General features: G+C 49.6%; 1 pseudogene; it reads left to right on the top strand.

Annotated features, from left to right (window-relative positions):
• Positions 1-1,349: 1,349 nt before the first annotated feature.
• On the top strand, positions 1,350-27,913 carry LOC136525919 (digalactosyldiacylglycerol synthase 2, chloroplastic-like; annotated as a pseudogene).

Genomic DNA, 27,913 nt, shown 5'->3' with positions numbered 1-27,913 from the left:
CTATTGTGCCAAGGTCAATACTAGGACAGCATAAGAGCTACCCAAACTTCTCTCGCTATGCGGGATACAAAACATGTGAATCATCACAAAACTTTTCCCGTCATGCAGGATTGACTAGCATAAGTAATATGCCAAAACTTTTTCCCATGCGGGATAGATCTATACTAAACTTAGTCATGATGACTAAAACATTCACTTATACTTTATTTTCTAATTAAATCTTTCTGTTGGTTCCAATTTAATCAGAAAATTAGTAAACTAGCAAAAACTGTCCTGAACTGGCTTGACTTAAGCCTTTTCATTCACATATCCCAGCATTGTAGCCCATTGGCATGCAGCCGAGTGATCTCGTCGGTTAAATAAACAAGGTGCTTCTACATCAATTCGACATCACCGTTGGGCATAACATATAATTAATGCACAAAACTCATAAATCAACTTAAAATACATGCAACTACTCTTCAAAATTAAATTCTCCCGTTGGTTCGAATTTAATTAGAAGATAATGAACACTTCATCGTAGCGGAAACATATTAATAAAATACATTCTATTAGTTCAGGAACATTTCTTGGTCCTTATCTACTCTCTGAAAAATTGACCACATTGGTGTAAAATTTATCAGAGATTTAAACTTCAACCTTAAATTTATTATAATATTGTCATCATCAACGTTGGTCAGAAAATGACAATACCATAATCTTATTTAAACTTCAAACTTAAATTCATTATAATATTGTCATCATCAACGTTGGTCAGAAAATGACAATACTATAATCTTACTTAAACAAAAACCGGACTACTCCCCTAATTTAAATTTTCTCGTTGGTTCCAATTTAATTAGAGGATAAACTCAATCATAGTTTACTAAATATAACTGCTCTTCAAATTAAATTCTTCTATTGGTTCAAATTTAATTAGAAGATAATAAACATTAAACTTTGCAACGGAAACTTAAACATAATTTGTGAATTTTTACCCACAGGAAAACTCCTCTTAACTAATTTTATTTGAGCCATTAACCAATTTCCAGGAAAAAAACTAAATTCTCCCGAAAAAGAAAAAGAAAAAAAGGGCTCATTCTTCTCTGGTCAATCGGCCTGAGCAGCAAAGCGGCCCGGCCTTTTTAGCCTTTCGGCCTGCTTATCGCCGCGTGGGCCTCAGGCTCGGCAACCTAGGCCTAGGCCATGCTGCCCCGTCGGCCTACTTAGCACCGGCTCGATCTGAGCCGTTTGATCTAATCCGACAGTCATGGTTTGTCCCACGAGGAACAAAACCGCAGCCCCCCAAAACCCTAGGTCATTTCTTTCCTCTCCCTCCGATTTTCTCGGGCAGTAGCCGCTGGGAGAGCATGCGCGGGTTGCCGGCGCCGCCGGCGGGAGCGCGCGCCGGAGCTGATGCCGCACCACCGGGCTGCTCCTCGCCGGAGCATGCGTGCGGCCTCGGCCGCACGTGGCTCCGTCGAGTCGCTGCATGGTGGCACATGGAGGAGGGAGATGTTGCGGCTGAACGCCGCCTTTGTCTTCGTTGCCAGCACAGGCGTTCGCTGCGCGCGACGCTAAGGGAAATGGCACACGGGGTGAAAGCCACCGCAGCCGTGAAGGGGCCCGTGGGGTCAACGCCCATGGCGCTGCACGGCGGCGAGTGAGAGCGCACGCCGGCGAGCGGTGCGGTGCTTCCTGAAGCTAATCCAGTAAGTTAAAGTCCCCCAACCCCTTCTTCTTCTCTCTTCCCGGAGTGGGTCCAGTTCGTTCATGCTACCGGCAGCCGTCGGTCTAGATCCGGCGAGCCATCGTGGTTTCTATCCTGCGGCAGAGCGCCGCCGGCGGCCGTCGGTGAAACCGGTGGCCACCGCTTATCAAAAAATTTCTGAAAATTTCTTATTTTCGGTTTTAACTCAAAATCGAAAATCGTCTCCTTCTAATTGCTTCTACCCCGACTAAATCTACATACTAACCTGGCTCCGATACCTTTGTTAGTTTCTTAGGATGATCTAGGTGTAGATCAGAGGGTGTATTCGTTACTGGTTGAATCAATTAGACCAGAGCATGCTTCGGGAGAGAGAGACAGTGAGGGAGAGAGGTGTAGGAGATCTCTGATCATCGGGCTTGGAGGAGGATGATCCGTCCATGGCCATGTCGGTGATGTAGGGCGTCGGAGAAGGAGAAGCAGGGGAGTCCCGTCGAGTGACGCAGAGGCGGCGGTGGACTTCCTGTCGCTTACAGCTCCCCCTTCTAGTTCGGATTGGGGTTAGGACATCACGGTGGTGCGCTGGCGGCTACGGGGAACCTCGTCACGTGTGCCCCAGCCCCCACAGTCCCTTTTAATAGAGCTGCGCGATGGGGGCCCATCAGCCACTTAGAACCGGTTGAGCGCCCCCGATCAGGGCGCGGATCAAGGGCCCAATTGGCCGTTGGGCCAACTGGTGAAGATCATCCTAACAGTCTCGTCTCAGGTCACGCAAGTAGCTACATGCTCGATCCTCTGCGGGGACCTCTACCATGTCCGCCTTCACCTCGACCGTCTCCACCGCGTTGGTTGGACCTCAACCTAGCTCCGAGAACATATGCAATCAGTATTAGATTCGGTTAAGGATGATTTGTTTTAGTTCTAAATACAAAGGGCGAGCAAGAGTATGGATTTCGACACATAATTTCTTTTAATTAAAATCATGGTGGGATGTGCTAGGAATAGGCATACTTTCTTGTTAAGTAGCTAACCTTACTGTAGAAGTGCAATTTGATACTTATGTACAACAAACACTCTAGAAGAGTTTTATGGTGGTAGCCAGTCACGGTCGCCTCTTGCTTATTTAATGAACCTATAACAATGTTCAGTATTTGCATGCAATGTTATCTTATATTGCTACAATACTAAGTAAAAAAAAAGAGATTCAAAGAGATATGTCACTTATGTACCTTGTAGTTTTCTCATATAAATGCATTTGCTCGTTTTCCTTCTCCTATATAAATTGTTGAATTTGGAAAACTGAACACCCAGTTACTATATCCTACCCTGATTGATTGAGCCATGTACTAAATTATTCTGATCTTAATTCAGATTATCAGGTGCCACCCAAGATCTGCCCAGGTCTGTTATATGCAATGTCCATGGTGTTAATCCGAAATTTCTTGAGGTAGGCAAGCTAAAGTTGAGGCAGCTGCAGAACGGGGAGAAAGCCTTCACAAAAGGGGCATACTACAACGGGAAGATGGTATGGTGCTACAACGGGAAGATGGTATGGTGTAAGGGATAAAGGGAGGTTCTTGATCTGCTGTGCAAATATCAGAACAAGTTGGTTGGTCTTGAAGTAGATTTATATGGCAGCGGAGAAGATTCTGATGAGGTCTGCGAATCTGCCAAACGTTTAAGTTTGTTTGTCAATGTTCATCCTGGTCGTGATCATGCAGATCCCTTGTTACATGAGTAAGTTTCTTATTCACTATACCAATTCCGTCTTATTCTGTTATACATTTGTACATGTGTAACATGCCTAACACATCCCTCGATGCTAAGTTAAGAGTTTGAATGCAAAATTGGTATTGCCATTGTCAAGAGTCAAGACAGTAAAAGCAATTTCTTCTTCAGTTTTTTTTGTCAACGTTTATTAGATACTCCCTCCGTTTCAAATTATAAGTCGTTTTGACTTTTTTAGTTCATATATTTTGCTACGTATCTAGACATATTATTATATCTAGATACATAGCATAATAGGTGTACCAGAAAAGTCTAAGCGACTTAGAATTTGGAACTGAGGGAGTAAATACGTAAGTTTTGTGATCTTAGTGAACTGAAACACAGGTTACACAAAGTTATGTACTTAGGATACACATGCAACTGTCATAATAAGATTCCATGTGTAAGATATATATGACAGTTGCATGACTATATATCACGCTTAGAAAGAATGAGAACATTATCAACAGGTTATGTTACCATAAAATAATGCCACCAATTCAATCGGGCATAAGTAAGCACTGCACCACAAACACAATCTGACGATGACATTCTACTCTGACGCTAGGGTTGAAGGCTTCCTGTATAAATACAGGAAAGCCGAAGATGTCAGAACCGTATGCATCTGCCATGCCTTACTCCTTCGGAGTTTGTGGAGCACGCCGGCATAACCCGTCGTGACACATTGTCGTCAGCCCTACCCTAACCCTGTGAACCCTTCGCGAGCAGACCCGTGCATCAAGTGTTCTGTAAGTAGAGTCGGCCTTCAGCCTAGCGTCAGAGTAGAATCTCATCGTCAGATTGTGTTTGGTGGTGCAGTGCTTACTTATGCCCGATTAAATTGGTAGGTATTATGGTAACATACCTATTGATAATGTTCTGATCCTTTCTAAGCGTTATTAGTTGCAGTCATATATCTTACACACTGAAACATAGGTTACACAAAGTTATGTACATATTAGGAGACACATGAAAAATTAGTCTCTGTCACATAGGATGTTTGACACTAATTCGAAGTATTAAATATAGACTAATTACAAAACTAAGTGCACAGACTGAGATTAATTTACGAGACGAATCTGCTAAGCCTAATTAGTCTATGATTTGACAATATGGCGCTACAGTAAATATGTGCTAATCATGAATTAATTAGGCTTAACAGATTCGTCTCGCTAATTAGTCTATTCCTGTGCAATTAATTTTATAATTAGCTCATGTTTAGTCCTTCTAGTTAGCATCCGAACGTCCCATGTGACACGGACTAAACTTTAGCCTTTGGATCAAGCACCCCTTAACATTTCTGATGTACTTAGGACACACTAACTGTTGGGTTCATAAACCCGGGGTCCCTCGGGGACCGACTTCCACGCCCGGGCTCGGCCCACGAAAACAACATATAGTTCATGGTCCGGCCCAAGAGTCTAAAACACAACGGGCCGGGAGGGCATTCCGGTCGCCGACCGGAAGGTCTACCCAAAAGAACAAGCACCCGCTCGTCAACTTCTTCGGCCCACCTCTCCGACCGGAGCACTCGCTTCGGGCACCAGCCGTCTCCGAGCGGTCTCTCCAATCGGAAGGCCTGGCCCAAATTGCTGCTTCCTACTCCGACCCCGCGACTCTGACCCCGCAACTCTGGCCCTGCGACCGGGGCTCGTGGGAACCCTGCTCACTGCTCTTCTCTGACCGACGCACTCGGAGCCGACTGGAGCCGTGCCCCCGGTCGGAAGGAACCAGAGGACGTGCGGAGAAAGGCAAGGCAAGGCTCACAAGTCAAAACCACTGTACTTGGGACCATACTCTACCCAAAATAGTGCTCTACAGCCACCCTGACACAAATAATATTGTAGGTGCCGACGTCTCCCCCTACAGTATTGTAGGGGCCGCTAAAATTCCCATACGGTAAGCCCCCCGCGTGTCTCTGGACATCGATTGCAGTATGGGCTCCAGGATTTGCCCGTACCGGGTGAACATAGCATGGCTCCTCACATGCCACTAGGCATCGAATAGTATTTGCAGGTACCGGCGTCCATCCTTCCTGAAGAAGATAGCTCGACCTCCCATGTGCATCTGACATTCTACAACGACATCAACAGTGTTAGGGGGCGCCTACCATTATCCAACCTTCATCAGCATGGGCAACAAGGCTTAGAAACATCTGTACTCTCACCTTCTCACATGTAGAGCCATCCCCTTTATCTATAAAAGGGGATGCGCTCCCTCCAACCGGAGAGGTCGACTTCTTCAAGTTCAGACTCACTAGATCGATAGTTCACAAACCCTCAAGCACACGCTCGAATACCTAGCTCGTAGCAAAGTTCCTGTCACTCTCGGCCCTTCCGGTCGGAGCCGACCGGACCTCTTGTACACCCCATCTTTCTCCCTCTCGTTTGTAACCCCACTACAGACTTCGAGCACCTGGGCTTAGGAATAAAGTCACCGACCGACCCAAACTGGACGTAGGGCACGTTGCCTGAACCAGTATAAATACCGTGTCATTGAGTGCTAGGCCACCTCCGATCACAACGTACAGCAAAACTACAAATATTTACTAGTTGGTCACTTTCTGTACCGACAGTTGGCGCCGTCCGTGGGGAAGACGTTGTACGTTCAACACTTTTTGGTCATCGGATGGCCCGTTTTTCCGCCACCCCCACAGTGGCTGGCTCAGGCGATACGATTCGCTTTGGCTCGTTGGAGTTTCCCGCGGTCTCGCCCGCCGGAGTGTGGGTTCCACCCATCTTCGAGCCATCCCAGGCCTTCCTCTTTAGAAGCCTGGACTTCATCACCGACCAGCTCGGCGTACTAAACCTCCGCGAGGAGGCCCGTGACCCGGCACCCGTCGGAGGGACGTCCTCCATCGACTCCGGGACGCGCGACTTCGACGGCGCGGCATCTGCGCTTCATTCCGAGCAAACTCTCTGCTCAAACCCCACTGTAAGTAATATGCATACTACTACTCACTCTTTATTTACTATCTCTCACCAATCACCCGGAGGGAATGTACCGCCCATGCCACAAACGCCGTACGATCAGTTCCCCTACGGCCTCGCGTCCTCCGTGGATGCATATGCTCGGGGCCTCCGAAGGATGCTGGCGCCATCCCCCCTCACGTCTGAGTTCATGGGAATGGCAGGCTGCGTTCCTGCCATTTCCCACGAACTCCTGGATGGTGATGGCAAGAGCGACAGTTCCAGCATCGGTGACGTGGCGCTCCGCCACTGTCCATCTCGGGAGTGTGTTATGGCGGACGCTCCGGGACAACCGCCGATGGTTGCAGAGTCTGCGTAAACTCACACCCCTCTGGACCCACGTGCGGGGGCCCTTGCATCTGCGTAAGCACACACTGAGGAATTACGACAACGACGGCAGAACCAGCCGCTGCCAGCACCAGCGCCGTCAGTACAGCCCGTTGTGCCCCATGCACATGGCCCAGTGGCCGACGCTCGGGGTCACGCCTGTCAGGTCCAACATGACATCATGAACGAGGGGGACGATCTCCCTCAATTCGCTCGGGCTGGCCAGAACATCGTCACCGTGGCAATGCTTCTGTGTGGCGTTCCCGAGCCCGTTGACCCCCAGGAGCGGGCAGTCTACCGAAACCTTCGGGTTCTAGTAGAAGCCGCCGCCGTCCAACAGGCGGAAAGCTCCGCGTCGTGACTCCGACCCACGCCCTCTCTCCCCACTAAGAGGACGAGGACGCACTAGGTGGATCGCTCCGTCCACTCGCCACCATAGCCGTCAGGCCCGGCTCGGGGTGCGGCGGTCACGCCACGGTCCAACCTGGCGCTTGCTCCACGCCAACCGCCGGTACACGAGCGGCCCGATCCGCATCAGGACGCCCGCAGCGTCATCAACAACCGGCGTTAGGCTCGACGCGATGGTGACGTCCACCGTGCGGTAGCAGGCGACATGGACCCCGGCCAAACCATCGAGGGAAGTGGTGAAACGTGCCCCAGGCGTGGCCGCCAGCCAGACGACCGGAGCCCCAGCCCTGAGGGCCCGGGGCCACGGGCCTTTAGCCGGTGTATTCGGAGAGCACCGTTCCCGCAGTGTTTCCGGCCGCCCACCAACATCACCAAATACACTAGGGAGACCAACCCAGGCATTTGGCTCAAGGACTTCCAGCTCACCTATCGGGCCGGAGGATTGGATGATGACTATTTCATCATCCAATACCTTCCCATTTGCGTGGGGGAACATGTTTGGGCATGGCTTGAATTCCTTCCGCACGATAGCATCTGCAACTAGATGGACCTCAAGAGGGTCTTCGTTGGGAATTTCCAGGGGACGTACGTCCGCCCGGGAAACTCCTAGGACCTCAAGAGCTGTCACTAGGAGCCCAACGAGTCCCTGCGGGATTACATCCATAGGTTCTCCCAATGATGCAACTCCCTCCCCGATGTCGTCGACGCAGACGTCATCAGTGCGTTCCTCTCCGGGACGAACTACGAGTCCCTAATCCACAAGCTTGGCTGCTTGAAACCCCGTACCACCCGCGACCTGCTTGACGTCGCCACCAACCATGCCTCGGGCGAGGAGGCGGTCGGAGCGGTCTTCAGCGGAGGCCGGGACAAGCTCGAAGCCAAGCGCATGGACCCAGACAAAGGCCCCTCTACGCAGAGGGGCAATAAAAACAAAAAAGATCGACGCCGATCGGACAGCCCCGCGCTGGTCGCCGCGGCCGATCACGCGGCCAGGCAGCCCCAGCAGGGACTGCCTGACCACTTCAACAAGCTCATGGATGGCCCGTGCCCCAACCATGCCTACCTCGTCAAACACCTCTATTAGGAGTGTGAGCTTCTCAAATGTTTCCTCCGATAGGCCGGCGGGCCAATGGACGGAGACGGCAAGGAGCCGACAGCCAAGAGGGGAGGCGCGACAGGCAAGGACGGAGATGGCTTCCCCAAACCTGAAGAGTGCATCATGATCTTCAGTGGGTCTGACGCCATCTGGACTAAACGCCAGCATAAGGTACGCTACAGGGAGGCAGCGCTGCCGAAACGGCCATCCCCTCCTTCCTCAGCTGGTCGGAATCCTCGGTCACTTTTGATCAGAGGGACCATCTCTCTTACGTCACAAGACCGGGACGCTACGCGCTCGTGGTCGACCCCATCGTCCACAAGAAGCGCCTCACCAAGGTGCTGATGGACGGGGGTAGCGGCCTCAACATCCCGTACATCGACACCCTCGATGCCATGCGCATCCCCCGATTAGAGCTCCACCTGACATGCTCTCCCTTCCATGGGGTAATACCGAGAGCATAGGCATACCCGCTCGGACAGATCAATCTACCCATCACGTTCGGTAGCCAGACCAACTTTCGCTCAGAGGTCCTCACCTTCGAAGTGGTGGACTTTCCAGGGTCCAACCATGCCATCTTGGGGCGGCCATGCTACGCGAGATTCATGGCAATCCCCAACTACACTTATCTCAAGCTAAAGATGCCGGGACTAAACGGCGTCATCACCGTGAGTAGTGCCTTCTCGCACGCCTTCGAGTGCGACCGCGAGCACTACGAGATCGCCACCACGGTCGTCAACTCGTCCAAGCTCCCACAGCTCGGGGAATCGTCAACCCTAGCAGTCCCAGACTGCAACAAACCAACCTCCTCGACGGCCTTCCGCCCGCTTAAGGAAACCAAGGCAGTGGGTGTTGACCCCAATAACCCAGCCAAAACGGTGCGAATCGGGACCCAGCTTTCGGCCCAATAGGAATGCGAGCTCGTCGGCTTCCTATGCGATAATCGTGATGTCTTTGCATGGTAGCCTTCTAACATGCCGGGGATACCATGGGAGGTCGCTGAGCACGCACTACGCCTTATCTCAGGCTCAAAGCCTGCCAAGCAACGCCTACGTCATTTTGACGATGAGAGGCGCAGGGCCATAGGCGAAGAGATCATCAAGCTCCTAGTAGCCGGATTCATCAGGGAGGTTTTTCACTCCGACTAGCTCGCCAATCCTGTCCTTGTTAGGAAAAAGACCGGGAAATGGAGAATATGCGTTGATTATACTGGACTCAACAAGGCATGTCCAAAGGATCACTTTCCTTTGCCACGCATAGACCAGATAATCGACTCCACTTCGGGTTGCGAGATCCTCTCCTTTCTGGACGCCTACTCAGGTTATCACCAGATCGCGATGAAAGAGTCCGATCAACTCGCAACCTCATTCATCACCCCGTATGGTTCATACTATTATGTAACCATGCCTTTCGGCTTAAAGAATGCTGGCGCCACCTACCAAAGGTGCATGCAGTAATGCTTCGCCGACCAAATCGACCCGTCCGATCAGCCTGATTTGGCCGAACGGCCGAAACCAACAATCGCCATCTATGTTGATGACATAGTGGTCAAAACGGCTCGAGCGTGCGATCTGATCGCAAACTTAGCCGCAACATTCATGAACCTCCGAATGTTCAACATCAAGCTGAATCCCGAAAAATGTGTTTTCAGGGTTCCGAAGGGGAAGCTGCTCAGATACATCGTATCCGAGCATGGCATCGAGGCCAACCCCGAAAAGATTGCAGCCATCTCCAATATGGGTCCCATACGCAACGTCAAGGGCGTACGGAGGCTCACTGGCTGCTTGGCTACCCTAAGCCGCTTCATCTCCCGGCTCGGCGAAAGGGGGATGCCACTCTACAAGCTCCTTAAAAAGATGGATGCCTTCATCTGGACTGAGGAAGCCCAGTAGGCTCTCGAAAGCCTCAAAACATCCCTGACATTGGCCCCCATCCTTGTCGCTCCCGAGTAGGGAGAACCCCTCCTCCTTTACGTGGCGGCAAGTAACCACGTGGTGAGCGCCGCCCTGGTCATCGAGAGGGAGGAACCGGGACACCAGCTCAAGGTACAGCGACTCGTATACTTCGTTAGAGATGTACTTACCGACCCCAAGGTCTGGTACCCGTAGGTGCAGAAACTCCTATACGCCGTACTAATGGCAACCAGAAAGCTCCTACACTACTTCACCAACCACGAAGTCACAATCGTCACCTCATACCCGCTCAGAGACATCATCTACAACCGTGACACCGTGGGATGAATCTCCAAGTGGGCACTTCAACTCATGGGCCATGACATCAGATATAGCCCCCGCACCGCTATTAAGTCTCAGGCTCTTGTGGATTTTGTCACCGAATGGACGGAGGTCCAGCTGCCGACCCCGGACGTCACCCATGAGTACTGGACAATGTACTTTGACAGGTCCGTGATGGCTCCCGGCTCGGGGGCCAGGGTGGTTCTGATCTCCCCGGACGGGAGTAGGCTCTGCTACGCCATCCGCCTCCACTTTCCATCTTCAAACAATGCCACGGAGTACGAGGCCCTTATCAACGGGCTCCACATCACCGTCGAGCTCGGAGCTACGTGACTCTACGTCCGCGGTGACTCGGAACTACTTGTTGATCAGGTCATGAAGGAATCCTCCTACAAAACCCCCTCATGACAGCATACTGCCAAGAGGTGCGCAAGCTTGAGGACAAATTCTAGGGGATCGAACTGCATCACGTCCCTCGAAGGGACAACGATGCCGCCGATTTCCTTGCAAAACTGGCCGCCAGACGGGATCCATCCCCAAGTGGGGTCTTCATCAACGATGTCCATGAGCTGTCCGTCCACATCCTAGGAGGTCTGACCCAAACACACCCTGACACCCCGCCGGCACTCGGGGGCTCTGCTCCCAATGCCCAGCTAGCACCCGGGGACTTCGACCCCAGTACCCTACGTCACCCACGAACGTCGCCATACTGGCACTCAATCAAACCGACTGGCGAGTACCGCTACTCGCCTACCTCCTTGAGGAGGTTCTCCCACCCGAAAGGGCTAAAGCCCGACGGATCACTCGACATGCGAAGACCTTCATCGCGCTTGGTGACGAGCTCTACAAACGGAGCCCATCAGGAGTACTCATGAAGTGTATCCCCACCGACCAAGGGAGGCAGCTCCTCCTCGAGGTCCATGCCGGCATTTGCAGGCATCACGCGGCCCTAAGGTCGCTGGTCAGAAAAGCCTTCCGCCAAGGTTTTTACTAGCCAACCGTGCTACGAGATGCGGAGGAGGTCATCCGCAGGTGTGAAGGATGCTAGTTCTATGCTCGACAAACCCATTTGCCGGCACAGGAGCTCCAAACCATCCCCATCACCTGGCCATTCACGGTCTGGGGCCTCGACATGGTTGGACCCCTCAAAAAGGCCCCAGGCGGTTTCACTCACTTGCTCGTAGCAATTGACAAATTCACCAAGTGGATAGAGGCCAAACCCATCACCAACGTCTAGTCGGAGGAGGCAGTCAAATTTTTCCTCGACATCATCTACCGGTTCGGTGTTCCTAACTATATCATCACTGACCACGGGACCAACTTCACTGGAAAAAAGTTTCTAGACTTCAGCAACGGGTACAGTATCAAGATCGACTGGGCTTCGGTCGGACATCCATGAACTAACAGTCATGTCGAACGTGCCAATGGCATGGTCCTCCAAGGACTTAAGTCGTGCATCTTCAACTGACTCAATAAGTACACTGGGCATTGGGTAGCAGAGGTTCCAGCGATCCTCTGGAGCCTAAGAATGACCCCAAACCAATCCACGGGATTCACACCCTTCTTCCTGGCCTACGGGGCTGAGGCAGTATTGCCCTCCGACCTCGACCACAGCGCACCAAGAGTGAAGGCTTTCGACCACGACCGAGCCGCGGAGGCTCAACAAGACGCGGTTGACCTACTCGAAGAGGCCCACGAAATGACCATCATCCGCTCCGCTCGCTACCAACAAACCCTCTGTAGGTACCATGAAAGGAAGATTAGGGGAAGGATACTCGAAGTCGGCGATCTTGTGCTCCGGAGGACCCAATCAACGAAGGAAAAGCACAAGCTCTCTCCACCATGGGAAGGGCCCTATACGATGATTGAAGTAATCTGACCAGGCACCTACCGACTGGAGGACAACAACGGCAACACTCTCACCAACACTTGGAACATTGAACAGCTACACCGTTTTCCCCCTTAATACGGTCTAAACCATTTTTTAGTTAGAACATGCTCCCGAAAGAGCACCCCTGCCCAAAACACTTTCGGCCTAGGTCGCTCGGGAGCTCCATAAGGGTACAATATTGTATATTACCTCTCTCTTCTTTTGTCATCACATAACAAACAACTTTGTCCCCAAACGGAAACACATTCCATGCCCTTGATTTCCCTACGTAACTCTGTTCTTACTATGAACCGAACGCACACCGCCTTTTCTCTACGGACGCGAGCAGTCGAGCCCCGCGGGCCACGCCCCAGACTCCCAAGGTCGCACCCTACGGGACAAATGGGTAGGTACAAAAGGGAAAGGGTAAGAACAAAAGTCATGCTAGGATATAAATAGGGAAAGCATATCGTGGTTCTGTCACAAGGACAGTACTGATGTATTCATTAAATACAAAAAATTGTTCACATAGGGACTCACCCACAAACTTAACTTTTACATTTTGTACTACTGCAAATACCACTGAGACCGCCAAGGACCCGCTCGGTTCCGCTCCCTCGGCTTCAGGAAGCACAAATGGATACCTCAAGGGCGTCGCACCCGTAGATGTTCAGTAGGGGAAAAGGGGATCAAGGCCCTCCGAACCCCATCACTCCAATCGTCAAGGTAAGTACTATCAAACCCCCTCTATTTTATTACAAATCATTCATACATCCATACGCGTATTCATCTCATATGCCTAAACCCCCCGGACGGTTAGGGCATGAACCGCCTGGGGGCCTGGGAACTAAGCATCGCACGTGCAGCGAAATGCACCAGAACGCTCCGTGTTGCGCCACGAAGCGGCGGTTGCCTCATTCGACATGAGCAAACAACAGAGCCAGGGGAGAAAACCGTAGATGAGCACCGTGTGGCCTTCGCCCGGTCTAGCAAACCGGGTCATCTCAACCTTCTCGTTCGATCCTGAACCTCTCGCCAAGCCCTAGAATCTCCATCGAGGGAAGGCCATTAGGCCACCTGGGTCGGTCTCCGGAATGACCTAGGCATCTGCCGGGTTGCAGGTAAAGGAGTAGTGGAATGCCACAAGAGGGCCATGCTGACCCCGTCACGAACGACGGACCCGGATTCTGCTTGATCACACCCGTTAGCGAGCTCACCGAGCTAGTCTTTGAGCCCGAGCGATCGGGACAAGCGACGAAACTCAACCCCTCCGGTTGTGAGGACCCGGATGGGGTAGCGCAAAACAACTCACATCGACCCCCACAAAGGCCCGACATGGCTCGGGGGCTCAAATGCCAAAAACCTTGGGACCGCGACTCCGAACTCGCATCGACAGGATCTATGACATTCGGCTATGGCTTGGGACCGCGACTCTGAACTTGGATAAACAACTTCACTTACGACTGCGCTACAAAAAAATCCAGGGACCGTGACTCTGAACTCGCGTAACAGCTTCACTTCTGACAAAAACCCTGGGACCGCGACCCCAAACTTGCGACAACAGGATCTACGACATCCGGCTATGGCCTAGGACCGCGACTCCGAACTCGCAAAACGGCTTCACTACCGACTGCACTCCAAGAAACCCTGGCCAGGGACCACAACTCTGAGCTTGTGTAAAAACTAACTGAAGTAACTACCTCGGCCACCCAGGCCGCACGGGCTCCGTCTCATCCATCTCCGGAACTAAGCTATCTCCGTTCATGGCGCGCACCGATGCCAGGGTTTGTCTCAAACTAAACTTCCTCTCCCGATCCCCGGCACGCACCGACGCCAAGATCAGTAAGTTATGTCTCGATCCAATCCCCGCTCCTAAAAATGCCTCGGCTACACAACGACGCCGTGGTTAAACAAAATTCCATTTCAAAACTAAAAACACACATGCCCGTTGGGACAAAACCCCCCAGCCGGTTCCGCTTGAACCACCTGGGGGCTCAGGGGGCTACACCCGTGGGTGCGCTCGCGCACACCCGCCAGCAAGACAAAAAATCCCACGGACGATTCGGCTCAAATTGCCCGGGGGCTCGAGGGCTCCTGTCGGGTTCATAAACCCAAGGTCCCTTGAGGACCGGCTTCCACACCCGAGCTCAGCCCCCGAAAACAACATATAGTTCATGGGCCGGCCCAAGAGTCTAAAACACAACGGGCCAGGAGGGCAGTCCGGTCACCGACCGAAAGGTCTATCCAAAAGAACAAGCACCCGCTAGTCAACTTCTTTGGCCCACCTCTTCGACCGGAGCACTCGCTTCGGGCACCAGCCGTCTTCGAGCGGTCTCTCCAATCGGAAGGCCTGGCCCAAAACGCTGCTTCCTACTCTGACCCCACGACTCCGACCCCACAACTCCGACCCCGCGACCGGGGCTCATGGGAACCTTGCTCACCGCTCTTCTCCAACCGGCGCACTCGGAGCCGACTGGCGCCATCCGACCGGGGGCACCCCGTTCGGAAGGAATCAGAGGACGTGCGGAGAAAGGCAAGGCAAGGCTGACAAGTCAAAACCACCGTACTAGGGACCATACCCTGCTAGAAATAGTGCTCTACAGCCACCTTGACACAAACAATATTATAGGCGCCGATGTCTCCCCCTACAGTATTGTAGGGGCCGCTAAAACTCCCATACGGTAAGCCCTCGCGTGTCTCTGGACATCGATTGCAGTATGGGCTCCAGGATTTGCCATACCGGGTGAACATAGCGTGGCTCCTCACATGCCACTAGACATTGAATAGTATTTGCAGGTACTGGCGTCCATCCTTCCTGAAGAAGATAGCTCGACCTCCCGTGCGCATCTGACATTCTACAGTGACATCAACAGTGTTGGGGGGTGCCTACCATTATCCAACCTTCATCAGCGTGGGCAACAAGGCTTAGAAACATCCGTACTCTCACCCTCTCACCTGTAGAGCCATCCCCTTTATCTACAAAAGGGGATGCGCTCCCTCCAACCGGAGAGGTCGACTTCTTCAAGTTTAGACTCACTAGATCGATAGTTCACAAACCCTCAAGCACGCACTCGAATACCTAGCTCGTAGCCAAGTTCCTGTCACTCTCGGCCCTTCCGGTCAGAGCCGACCGGACCTCTTGTACACCCCATCTTTCTCCCTCTCGTTTGTTACCCCACTACAGACTTCGAGCACCTGGGCTCGGGAATAAAGTCACCGACCGACCCAAATTGGACGTAGGGCACGTTGCCTGAACCAGTATAAATCCCGTGTCATTGAGTGCTAGGCCACCTCCGATCACAACATGTAGCAAAACTACAAATATTTACTAGTTGGTCACTTTCTGTACCGACACCAACCGTTTGTGCTGGAATGAAAGTTTGAAACAGTGATTCTCCAACATGTATAAAGTGTTCATCAATCCCAGCACCATAGATGTGGTTGTACGACCACCGTTGAAGCTGAATTTTTTATTTTTTAGCCTTTTTTTGAAATTTTTTCACAAATATACCCCTAGAGGTATGATTTCAAAATCTAGACCCTTAGCTTGGCGCTATCGTTGCTGGCGCCGAGCTTACACTTCTCGGTGCCATCGTTGCTGACACCGAGGTTGGGGCCACGTTGGCAGCGTGGACACTGACATGGTAGCCAGCTCGGCGCCATGGATTTTGGCACTGAGCTCGGCGCCAACAATCCTGGCGCCAAGCCCTCTGTTACGTATGGGCCCTCCCTTCCTTTCTGTCTTCCTCTCTCTTTCTCTCTACCGAGCCGCCATCACCGCTGCCTTACCGCCGCGCCCGCCGCTACCGCGCATTGCCCCAGACGTCTCTGCCCGCGCCGGCCTCCCTACCCTCGCCCCCGCGCCCGCGCCAACCATCCCCGCACGCGCCCGTGCCACCCCTCCCAAGTGCGCCCGCGCCCACGCCGATCATCCATACACCGTGGCCCCACGCTCGCGCCCGCGCCTGCGCTGTCCCCGGGCCCTGCAGCGCCTGGCCACGCCAGGTAAAAATTGTGAATATGCAATGTAGGTACTTAGTTAGTTTTGATTGTAATGTAGTAGTTCGATTATTTGTTATTTACTAGTTAATGTGACGACTCAGGTAGTTGATTTAGTTAGTGATCTAGTGAGATAGATACGTAGATAGATAGAAACATAGATACATAGGTACATAGACAGCTATTTTATGAGTACACTGTATATATATTCGTAGTTTTTATCTTATTTACTTAGTTTGTAGTTAGAAAGTACTTGTTAGATACTATCTATCGTCTAATTTGGACTAAAGGACATGTGTTTCATTATGTGTTTGAACTAGATGGACAACCTAGTGACCATATATCATGGAGGCACCATTGAATGCGATCGCTATGGTTATGTTGAGTTTGTTGACATACAAAGCGTGCCTATGCTATTCAATGATAGGCCTTCATTTAGTGAGATGGTTACAAGGGCTCGGGAGGAGCTGCATTGCCTTGGAGATGATGATGATGGCATTGCAGTTGAAGGTGTACTGCACCTAGGTTCTCCTCCCAACATCCTCAGGCGAATGATCCAATTGGGTGTGTGGATCAGTGGGAGAACTATGTGAGATCGGCTATGAAGAGCCAGCTGCAATGTTTGGACGTGGTTGTGCGTCGGGTGTTAGTTGATCCCATCCCTCATGGGTTTCCCCACCAATGGGTCAGCAGGCACACTTCAACCCTCCCATCCTAGAACCTGATATGGATGTGGAGGTTGCACCTACAGTTCCCAATGCTCAATCTGCCCCCAGTCAGGTAGTTGAAGATGCTTGTGAGACTCATGATGTTCTGGTAGATCCTCCTCATCAGATCCCTTTGACACATAATCATCTGAGTAAGTTCTTATCCGCATGGTTATTGGGAGCTTACCCCCTTCCTTACATCCATTTCTTTTATTCTTTTCTCATTTCTCTACTTATGTTGCAGGAGACATTCCTGACAATGTGGATGTGCCCCCTGTTGCTGCGCAAGTGCACTGTAGAGATGGATTCCGTGGCTCCAATAGTGTTGAAATTATGAATGATTTGGAGCCATATGAGATGGCAAGGGCTCTTGATTCTGATGATGATCGCCCTGTTGGAGAGCTGACAGAGAGTGATGTTGAGATGCTGAGACGTATCTTTCCCGGCCGCTGTGATCCAAGAGTTCATGAGTTCAATGATCTTGTTTATTCGGATCAGGCGTGTGCAGAAGGACATGATGATGAGCTCCTAGAATCTCCTGAGGTCAGCCCTAACATTGTAATTGAGAATGGGAGGGTATTAAAGGACCTCCCTGCATTGAAGAGGTGGTTGTAGGCGTTTGTAGTGATATGAAAGAGACCTTACAAGGTCTTGCATTCATATGCGGAGCACCATTACACAGTTGTGTGTGACAAGCACTGCCCATGGAGGGTTTGTGCAAGGAAGCAAAAGGTTACCAGAAAGTAGAAGATCACAAAAGTTATTGGGCCACACAATTGTGCTGACCATGTGCTGACATTGAGGCATCGACAATTGACATCTACCCTCATTGCCAAGCAGTTGATGGGAATATTGCAGGGAGAACCCAACATGAAGGTTAGGACAATTATCAGGACCGTTGAGACGTTGTATGGAGGTTATGAGATAACTTATGGTAAAACTTGGAGGGCTAAGCAGCGAGTGTGGAAGATGATATATGGGGACTAGGAGGATGGGTATGAGCAGCTGCCAGTACTTTTCAATGCAATCAAAGCGGTGAATCCATGCATGCATTATGAGTACATCCCAAAACCAAATGCATGGAAGGATGGGAGGTAGATATTCTTTCGTACTTTCTGGTGGTTCCCTTAGTGTGTCAAGGCCTTTAGGCACTGTCATCCCGTCTTCTCCATTGATGGTACATTCTTGATTGGCAAATACCAGGGCACACTTCTTATAGCCATATCCTGTGATGCGAACAACAAGTTGGTTCCTTTGGCATTTGCTTTGGTGGAGAAGGAGAACAATGACAGTTGGGGATGGTTCTTGAGGCTAGTCTAGATACATGTGGTTGGGCCTAGCAGGGAGGTTGGCGTCATATCTGATAGGCACTAGGGCATACTTAATGTTGTGCGAGAGTAGATAGAGGGGTATGCACCTTTGCACCATCATTGGTGTACTCGGCACCTTGCCGAGAATCTACTCCGGAAGGATGGTGTGAAGGATAACTTTGATCTATTCTAGGAGACTGCTCGACAGCTTAAGGACAAGTACTTTTAGAAAAAGTTGGAGCAGGTCAGAACCACATCAAATGTAGAAGGTAGACAATGGCTCACAGGTTTGATGAGGGATTTGGAGAAATGGACAAGAGCTCACGACGTCGGTGGATGGAAGTACGAGTTTTAGTGCAGCAACATGGCCGAGTCATTCAATAAGTAGCTGTTAGGGATACGTGGTATGTCCATGAATGCAATCGTTCAATTCACCTTCTACAAGCTTGTTGCCTGGTTTAACGATAGACACGCCCATGCATTGAAGTTGCGGAGTGATGGAGAGATATGGGCTCTAAAACCAAAGGCACACCTAGAGAAGGCAAATGAAAGGGCTGGCACACATGAGGTTACATGCTTTGACCAGGCCATAGGGACTTATCAGGCTGAGCATAGGGGCGGCACAACGACCGACGACGAGGACTAAGAGTCAAGGATGCATGTGGTTATCCTCCAAAATTTCACATGCACTTGTGGTAAACCAAGGCAGTACCACTTTCTATGTTCTCATTTGGTGGCAGCAGCTAGACATCGCAACTATAATATTGAGAGCAGGATACCTCACGAGTTTAGTGTCAACACGCTTGTACACACATGGAGCCCCCGCTTCGTGCCTTTCTGGGACCTTGGAGAGTGGCCTCCATATGACGGGCCAAAGTACATTGCGGATCTAGCTTACCGTTGGAACAAGCGTGGATCAAGGAAGAGGACGAGGCACAGGATGGTTATGGATCAGATACCCTGAAGAATGAGGCATGGGAGAGGAACCCCATTTCTTACTGACCCCAAGTAGTACGAGTGCAGCAAGTGTGGTAGACTGGGCCACAATTCACGCACTTGCCATTGGCAGATTAGTGAGGTGCGACTATTGGTTGTTTTCATTATTTTATATTTGTCATATTCATTTAATTAATTATGCATGTCTCAATTTATGCATGTAATTGTGTCAATTACTTGTACATTTCTAAGTTCATGTTTCATTGTATATTGAGTTTCTATTTCATTGACTTTTTTGTAGGATAGCGCAATTCCACCTGCTTGACCCGACATACGAGGCAACCCACCGAGGATGTCTCATAGCAGAGGGGCAGGTAATAATCTATACGTTTTGTTCAAATTTTTGTGAGCGTACATGTGTTCGTGAAGTAATGGAAGACTATGTTTTATTCCATGTAGGACCTTCCGCTCCTACGTCCTTGAACCCACAATGGGTTCTTGGACATGCAGTACGATAACAGATACACTCCTTTCCTACAAAGAGCTGGCCTAGATGTCATCTCTTTTCAAGTTCATCGTGGATTGCCCTAGTTTAACTCAGCGGCCATAACTGCGTTGGTTGATAGGTATTATCTTCAATCATTGCCTCCATTCATGGCCATTTGTTCATGCGCTTGCCTTTTTGACATGTAATCTTGCTTTGTCTAAAATGTAGGTGGCAGCCGAAGACTCACAACTTCCACTTAACTTTCAGAGAGATGACAGTCACGCTCCAGGACTATCAGAAGATGCTAGGCCTAAGGATTCATGGCAACGCAGTGACTAGGTAGTGTAGGTCAGAAGGTTGGAGAGCACAAGTAGAGGCCTTCCTTGGGTGTGAGGTTGGCGAGCAAGGGGCTCGCACTTCTGGAGTTCTAATCTCCTGGCTCTAGCAAGAGTTTGCACAGTGCACCGAGGAGGCAGATGAGGAGACAATTGGGTACTACTGCAGGGCGTGGATCCTACACCTGTTTACCTGCGTTCTCTTCCCCGACACCACGAGTGACACTGCGTCGTGGATGTGGGTCCACTACCTCAATGACTAGGACTAGGCGGGTCAGTATAGCTAGGGCTCTGCAGTCTTGGGTTTTCTTTACCGGTAGCTTTGCGAGGCGTGTCGTCGAACTTCGTCCACAGCGTCACTTGGTGGATGTGTGTATCTGCTCCAGTTGTGGATGTGGGCTCGTCCACCAGTTGGCCATCCCGAGGTTCTGGCTCGTCGTGAGTGGTTCCCAGGTCAGCCTCCATGTCGGCAGCCGACATGGGCGTACCTTTGGGACCAGGTCAGGGTTCCGCACATGAGGTTACAGTGGGCGTACATTGAGTTCACGAACGAGCTAGACACGCTCATGGTGTCTTGTGTAAGTAAATTTTATTTCACATGCTGGTTTGAAATGGTTTAGTATAGCATCTAACATCTTGTTTGGACATGTTGCAGGTGTCGTGGGAGCCGTACGATGGAGAGGGGGCACTTCCTTTTCAGTTGAGCAACATGTGTGGGTGCGACGATGACTTCTATAGGATGAGGTGCCCTCTAATGTGTTTCTATGCTGTCGAGTTCCACCTGCCAGATAGAGTTACACGCCAATTTGGAGTGAGACAGCTTTGGCCAATGGCTTTGTTCTCGACTAGCGTTGACTTACACAAGTAAGTGTTTCACTATTTCAATTGTCTCGTGATGGTCCATTTCCATTAATATGGTGACATGTACATGGATTCAAGTAATGATGACATACATGCAGGTTGGGTTTTCAGAAGAACAGAAAGATTTTTGACTAGGAGAAGCACCACCAGTACTACATTGAGCAATGGGAGTTGTTGCACAATAACGTGGATGAGAACAATGAGCCGCACACAAACCATGAGTTCAGGTGCTACCAAGCTTGGTACCAATGTGCGACACATTGCAGGCTGAGGCTACAATGGACAGAAGATGGCTACGCCGACATCGAGTCCTCCGACCATGAAGACATGGCGTATGACTAATCTACTCGTGCAGGAAGGCAGGTGGAGGTAGGACCAATCTTGGACAGAGTGGTAAGTCAATTGCCTTATTTTTCTACGTTAAGTTGCATACCAATACATTATGCGTTAGAGGTATCTATTTTAGTTAGTGCCACTTTCGATACGTAGCATCCTTATAATACGTTAGATTCTTGTACAAAAGAAAACAAAACCTGTTACTATCTGTTGAGAAGTATTATTATTAAGAACTTTATTGCAGGGCAATACCCACAAATGCTCCGTTGAAGACATTGAGCGCTTTCGTCCGAGAGTCAGGGACGACGACACGCATAGCTTCCTAGACATAAGATTCAAAATATTCTTTCAAACATATTATTAATACATTAGATTCTTTTAGTTAACATAATTTTGTACAACAGAGGTTGTCACGTCGGCTACACCATATGGCTACTCGTTGTGGTTGCAGGACACCCACGATGCAAGACGTGTATGTTCCTTCCGTAGACAGAGGAGGCTTAGGTTCCTCTTGCCAAGCACCTACAGGGGACGAGGACGACAACGATGATGACGTGGACCAGAGGCACGAGGAGCTTGGCCCCTCTTAGCTCCAGGACACTCCCTCGACTCAGCCTACACAGCCTTCAGGCACTAGGTGATGCCATCCACCTGACCCTTACACTCCAGGTACCAACGCTCTTGGTCACAAGGGTAAGGGTAAGACTAGGAGGTAATGAGAGTTTGTGGTAGATGCTAGTATGTACTATTATGGATTTTGTAGTTACTTTCCTATAACTATTTGGGACTGTATGGACATTGTGAACTATTTAGACTATGCAGGACATGTTATGTTGATTGTGATGTTCAATGTGGTTGTATTGTGCTCTTTGGACGATTAAATGTTTGGATTATATAATGATGTCTCTGTTTGTAACTATGGATGCTCCTGAAACAAGGGATACTCTTGCGAATTTTTTTCGTGAATCATTAATTATACTACACTGCTAAAAAGGCACAAATATAGTACACAGATTAAATGTAAATTCATTAGAACATATATAGTACAATCATATCATACAAACGCTTTGCAGATGAATCTAGGCTTTTCAGTAACAGTGAACGAATCTAGGCTTTTCAGATAATGAAAATAGACTTTTCAGTTACAAGGACGAGGAGTATGATGACAGCAATGATTTATCACTTCACTTATATAGTACACCTATAGCATCTAGGCTTTTTAGTAACAGCGAACGAATCTAGGCTTTTCAGACAATGAAAATAGACTTTTTAGTTACAAGGACGAGGAGTACGATGACAACAACAATTTATCACTTCACTTACATAGTACACCTGTAGCATCTAGGCTTTTCAGTGATTTATCATGTCAACGACGAATAGACTTTTCAGGAAACGAATCTAGGCTTTTCAGTGAAACTAATTAGGCTTCTTGTGACCAGTTATAACACAATGAAATGGCAACTAAACCTGCTCTACCTATATATACGCAATGTTGGATGCATTGCTACTTACTTCTCAACTAGTATTTTCTTTCATTGCAGTACCAATGTCTGGAGGATTGTCCAGAGGGAGAGGAAAGGGGAAGGGAACTACTATTGTATGGGATGGTTCTCTTGGTCCTGATTTCTTTGAGGAAGCTCTTTATGAGATGTTCCCTATTGAGAGCAAAAGTGATTTCACCAAAGAGGCACCACTAAGATGATACGATGAATGGAAACAAGAGTGGCCAAAATGCATGCATGGCGAGGGAATAGATGGAGGTCGTCGTTTCTTCAAATGCCCGCGAGCATGGGTAATTGCTATTACTATTTGTTTCTTCAATATGTTCCTCTTCTATACAACTTACATGACATACTTATTGCAGTCTTCCTTGGCTGAAGAAAATTGTGGGTTCACTAGGTGGGTTGATCCTCGACCTATTTATCCATATGCGGAGTACATCTACTACCTGTAGGACCATATCTTCGATCTAGAAAGGGAAGTTAGCAGCGGTTACAAGGACGACGAACAGGACGACAACAACAATGGTGCCGATTCACAAGAGGCACTCTACAATGATTCATATTGCACCTGCTCTAACCACAAGAACAAGGGGCCTCCGCCGTCACCCCAGCCACCACCGCCACCAACAATGGGAGGCTACTATGGACAGGTGCAACACAATTTGCTATGTGGCCATACTACTAGGACGACCCTATCTTATTCACATGGCACATCTATGTGTTTGTTGTTTGGTTTAATTACCTAAGGCATGTTAGGTTTAGTCAAAGAAACTATGTACCCTAGTTCAGTACATGTTCTCACATGCCATTTCATGTGTTTTGTGTGTTGAATTATATAATGTCCTACTTCATTAGGTTGTGTTTGCAGCACGTGATCACATTTCACCACGTCCGCAATATTATACTTAATATTATGACCACAAATAATGAAAACAACTACATAATGAAAAGTTCAATACTATGCCACATTAAACAACACAATAATACTAGAAGTGCGTGCCAACAGTAGACAACATTGTTCATGAATAAACCATAGAACTAGCAAGTCATGGAGACTACTGAGTGCAACGAGGCCACTTTCCCTTCATCAGGGAATCGAGATTCTCCTCCATCGCTGCTTTCGCTCGGTGTGCACGCTAAGCTTCTTCTCCCTCTCCTCCCAGTATGCAGCAACACGCCTCCTTTCCTCCTCTTCCTTGTGCTCCTTTTTTGCAGCCTCCTCTCCGCGTCTCTTCTCCATCATCTCCTTGTCCTATGCCTCCCACCGCAACAGTTTTTGCATCCATTTCTTGTCTTCAAGTTTGACCTCAGTGTCGATCCACTGCTCAAAATCACAGAGCGGTGGAGGGGTCTGCAAAAAATGCAATTGTTACAAAACAAAAAAATCATGCAAGATGTCATATGACACAAACATCAATTCCTCACCATATTGTTAACGCGGCGCTAACAAAGTGTAGGCTCAAACATAAAATTGGAACACATCCAATACCTCTACCTATATGTGTCCTCTTCATCGGACTTGGCTACCTTGCAAGGATCACTGCAAAAGCAAATGGGCACTGGAACACCACTAGGCAGAGACAATGGGTCGAAGGCATTTCCGGTCATCCGGCCATAACTACAATACAACCAATTTCGTTCTAAGAACCGAAAGCAATTAACATTAAACCATAAACCTAGGGTTTCTCATTTGATGCATAACAATGAACCCATAGCATAACAACATGCGCTGCGGTTACCTTGGTTTGCTAGCTTTTCCACGCCTTGACATCCTACGGTTGTATAATACAAATATTAAAAATTACATGAAACCCTAAGTAATGACGATTCTTAGGTTGAAAAATCCGACTAATATATACGGAATCGATGCGAAAAAAACTAGAAGGGGAGCGAGGATACCTTGCTCTCGAAGATCAACAGATCAAATCAAAGTTTTCAAGGTCCAATATGCCGATTTGTGAGGTAGGGCGAAGTGGGGAGAGAAAAAACCTGAGAGGAAGGAGAAAGAAGAAAGAAGAGGAAGAAGGCTCGGGCAGGAAGGTTGGAGGCCAGGTTAAAACATCACCTCGGCACCATAGATCCTGGCTCCAAGCTCGGCGTCAGGATCTACGGCGCCAAGCTCGGCGCCAGGATCTACGGCGCCGAGCTGCCTGCCAAGTAACCGCCACGTTTGCGTCGAGCCCAAGACCTCGGCGTCAGCAACGATGGCGCCGAGAAGTGTAAGCTCGGCGCCAGCAACGATAGCGCCGAGCTAAAGGTCCAGATTTTAAAATCATACCTTCAGAGACATATTTGATTTTTTTTTAAAAAGGACTAAAAATAAAAAATTCGGCCGCCAAAGCCCTGGCAATGGGAAACATAGTTATATGTGCCAATCACCGGTCAAATGAGTTCTTCAAGCAATTTCCCAACTGCCGTATCTATAACACTGAATGCTCTAACCGAGCAGCTAGCCTGCTCCATTGATAGACATGCAGAGGTACGAGTGGTCATGGGAGGCTACGCAGATACAGAGTTTTAGATTTTTTTTCTAGTAAGATGGGCTTCTCCTATTGTTTTGGTATTTAAAATTTAGTATAAATTTTCCTTTCCAAATGCCTCATAGTGAGAATTTCCACGTTCTATTACTAGTTGTATTATTTTATTACTACTTAAAAATACTAGAAAAATTCCACCGTTTTGGTAGTGGCGACTAAAAGATTCATTAAGGCTGCTGATATAAATCCTCGTGTGCCGGAGTCCAGGACAAATCGTCAAAACTTGAGGGCTTTGTTGTCTGCTTTTCTAAACAGAACTTAGAGGACACGTCAGTTACCTGCACCAAGCCCTCTCGGGTCTGGATGTCACTCATTGTGAGCAAGTTGGGCCACTTGCCGGTGGGGTCACGGCGAGGAAGGACTGGGCCTTTCGCACTGGCGCCCACCGTGTCGCGGTCGGCGGGCCGTGCTCACATGGCGTGCGATCGCGAGAGCGGCGGCACGCTAGGTCGGTCGCTAGCTACGCGGGGTCTCGCGGGGGTTTTGCCATTTTGCCTCGCTTTTCCTTGTGCTGGGACTGCACCGCGGGGCGGTCGGACAGTTTGCTCGGGGAAACCCGGCGGCTACCGATGGCGTAGGGGGTATATGCGCGGGGCCAGTTTTTCATTGGAAAGCGGCGCGCTAGGAAGGAAGCGTGCGGAGAAGGCGATGGGACGTACATACCTGAAGTGTGACTATGTGGCATCGTCCCTATGTGGCTATGTGGCAGTGACCGGGCAAGTTGGCTGGTTTCATCCCTACGTGGCAGGTCGTTGCTCTGTTTTTTTCTCCTGATCGGCGCCGATCCCCTCGAGATGACCTGGCTCCCGGTGCTCCCCTGTTCTCGGCCCCAGCCGAGCCGAGCCGAGCCGATCTCTGCTGCACTGAAGAGCCACAAGCTGACAATGACGTTAACTCCGTTAAGCAACTATCCTCTTAAAATGTAGCTAGCCACCGCTCTCGCGATCACGAGGAGGCGACCGCGGCGCATCGCCGCATCGCACGCCAAGTGAGCACGGCCCGCCGACCGTGACACGGTGGGCGCCAGTGCGAAAGGCCCAGCCCTTCCTCGCCGTGACCCCACCGGCAAGTGGCCCAACTTGCTCACAATGACTGACATCCAGACCCGAGAGGGCTTGGTGCAGGTAAACTGAGAACCATTCTGGTTCTCGATCCCCACTGTGTCCAAAATTGGAGTTCCCAAAGTTTGATGGTGATCTTCCTTATTTGTGGCAGGATCAGTGCAAGATGTTCTTGAGGTGTATGTTGTTCATCCATCGTTGAAGACGAGATTAACTGCTATCAATTTCTAAGGCACCGTGGTAGCCTGGTTTCATATAGTTGAGCAGAAGGGTCGAGTTACAGATTAGGAGTAGCTCCGTGCCTTGGATTTTGCCCGCTTTGACAAGGACCAATACCAACTTCTATTGAGGCAGTTGGATGGGTTGCGACATACTTCTTCGGTGGCTGATTATCAGGCGCAATTTGAGAAATTGGTCCATGGACTCCTGCTGTACAACAACTCCTACGATGATATATATTTTGTCTCAGACTTTGCGGCTGGTCTAAAGGAGGACATTCGAGCAATGATTGCTTTGCATCGTCCACAAGATGTTGATACAGCCTCTACGCTGGCATTGCTTCAAGCAGAGGAGTTTTTGAGAGTCCGTTCATGACCTCGGACCATAGAATTCAGCAAGCCTACCTTTAACATGGCAAGTGACAGAACCAAACCCATTGAATCTAATGGAAGCAAACTGAAAGGTTCATAGCCTGATTCAGAGGACGAGCTTGTTGTTCTCAGGGACTTTCCAAAGAAGAATGGATTGTGTTTTAGATGTGGTGATAAGTGGTGCCACAATCACAAATCACTACTATAGATTGATATACCACTGTCGCCACTTTCACTGCCGTAGCGATAGAAGCAACAGTGTGATACTTCCACCGTCGGTTGGACCGATAGCGAGTCCTCCTAAGAATAAAATTGGCAGTTGAGACTTCTACCACTGACGGGTTAATGATAGATGCGGGAGTTGTATTGGGGTTGCATTTTCTCCATCACATGAAAAGCCAGGCCGATTGGGATACGTCTTTTGGTCGGCAGCCCTAAACTAGCGTTTGGTCAACCGGCGACAGTAAATTCAGCATGAGTGTTGAATACCTCAACTTCCAAGTCCGTCAAATCACCATTACTTCGGCCGCCTGAAGCCTAAGAGCCATACCCACTGCTCTACATATACTTCAAACCCGGTGCCCTTTAAAACCACCCATCTTCTTCATCCATCATTCCCTTCTCTTCCAATCTACAAAGAAAATATCGGATAGCCCCATCAAGTTTCCAAGCAGCCCGTCATTCAGTGAGGACGACTTGCCAGCCCACCAATCCTTCGAGGAGGATGTCTCCTACAATGACGGGAGGTCTTCTGATTATAGTCCTCCATGGAGCTCCGAGAAGGAGGACCCAGAGGAGGAGGACGATGCTGATGCCACCACCACCGACAACTCCGATGACTCTGACTCTAACTTTGACTCACCTCCTCCCAAGCGAGCGAGGCAGATTAAGTAG

This window comes from Miscanthus floridulus, chromosome 19, assembly GCF_019320115.1.
Source record: "Miscanthus floridulus cultivar M001 chromosome 19, ASM1932011v1, whole genome shotgun sequence".
NCBI classification, from domain to species: Eukaryota; Viridiplantae; Streptophyta; class Magnoliopsida; order Poales; family Poaceae; genus Miscanthus; species Miscanthus floridulus.
The sequence above is the reverse complement of the archived record's forward strand: the minus strand, read 5'-3'. Positions and strand labels throughout refer to the sequence as shown.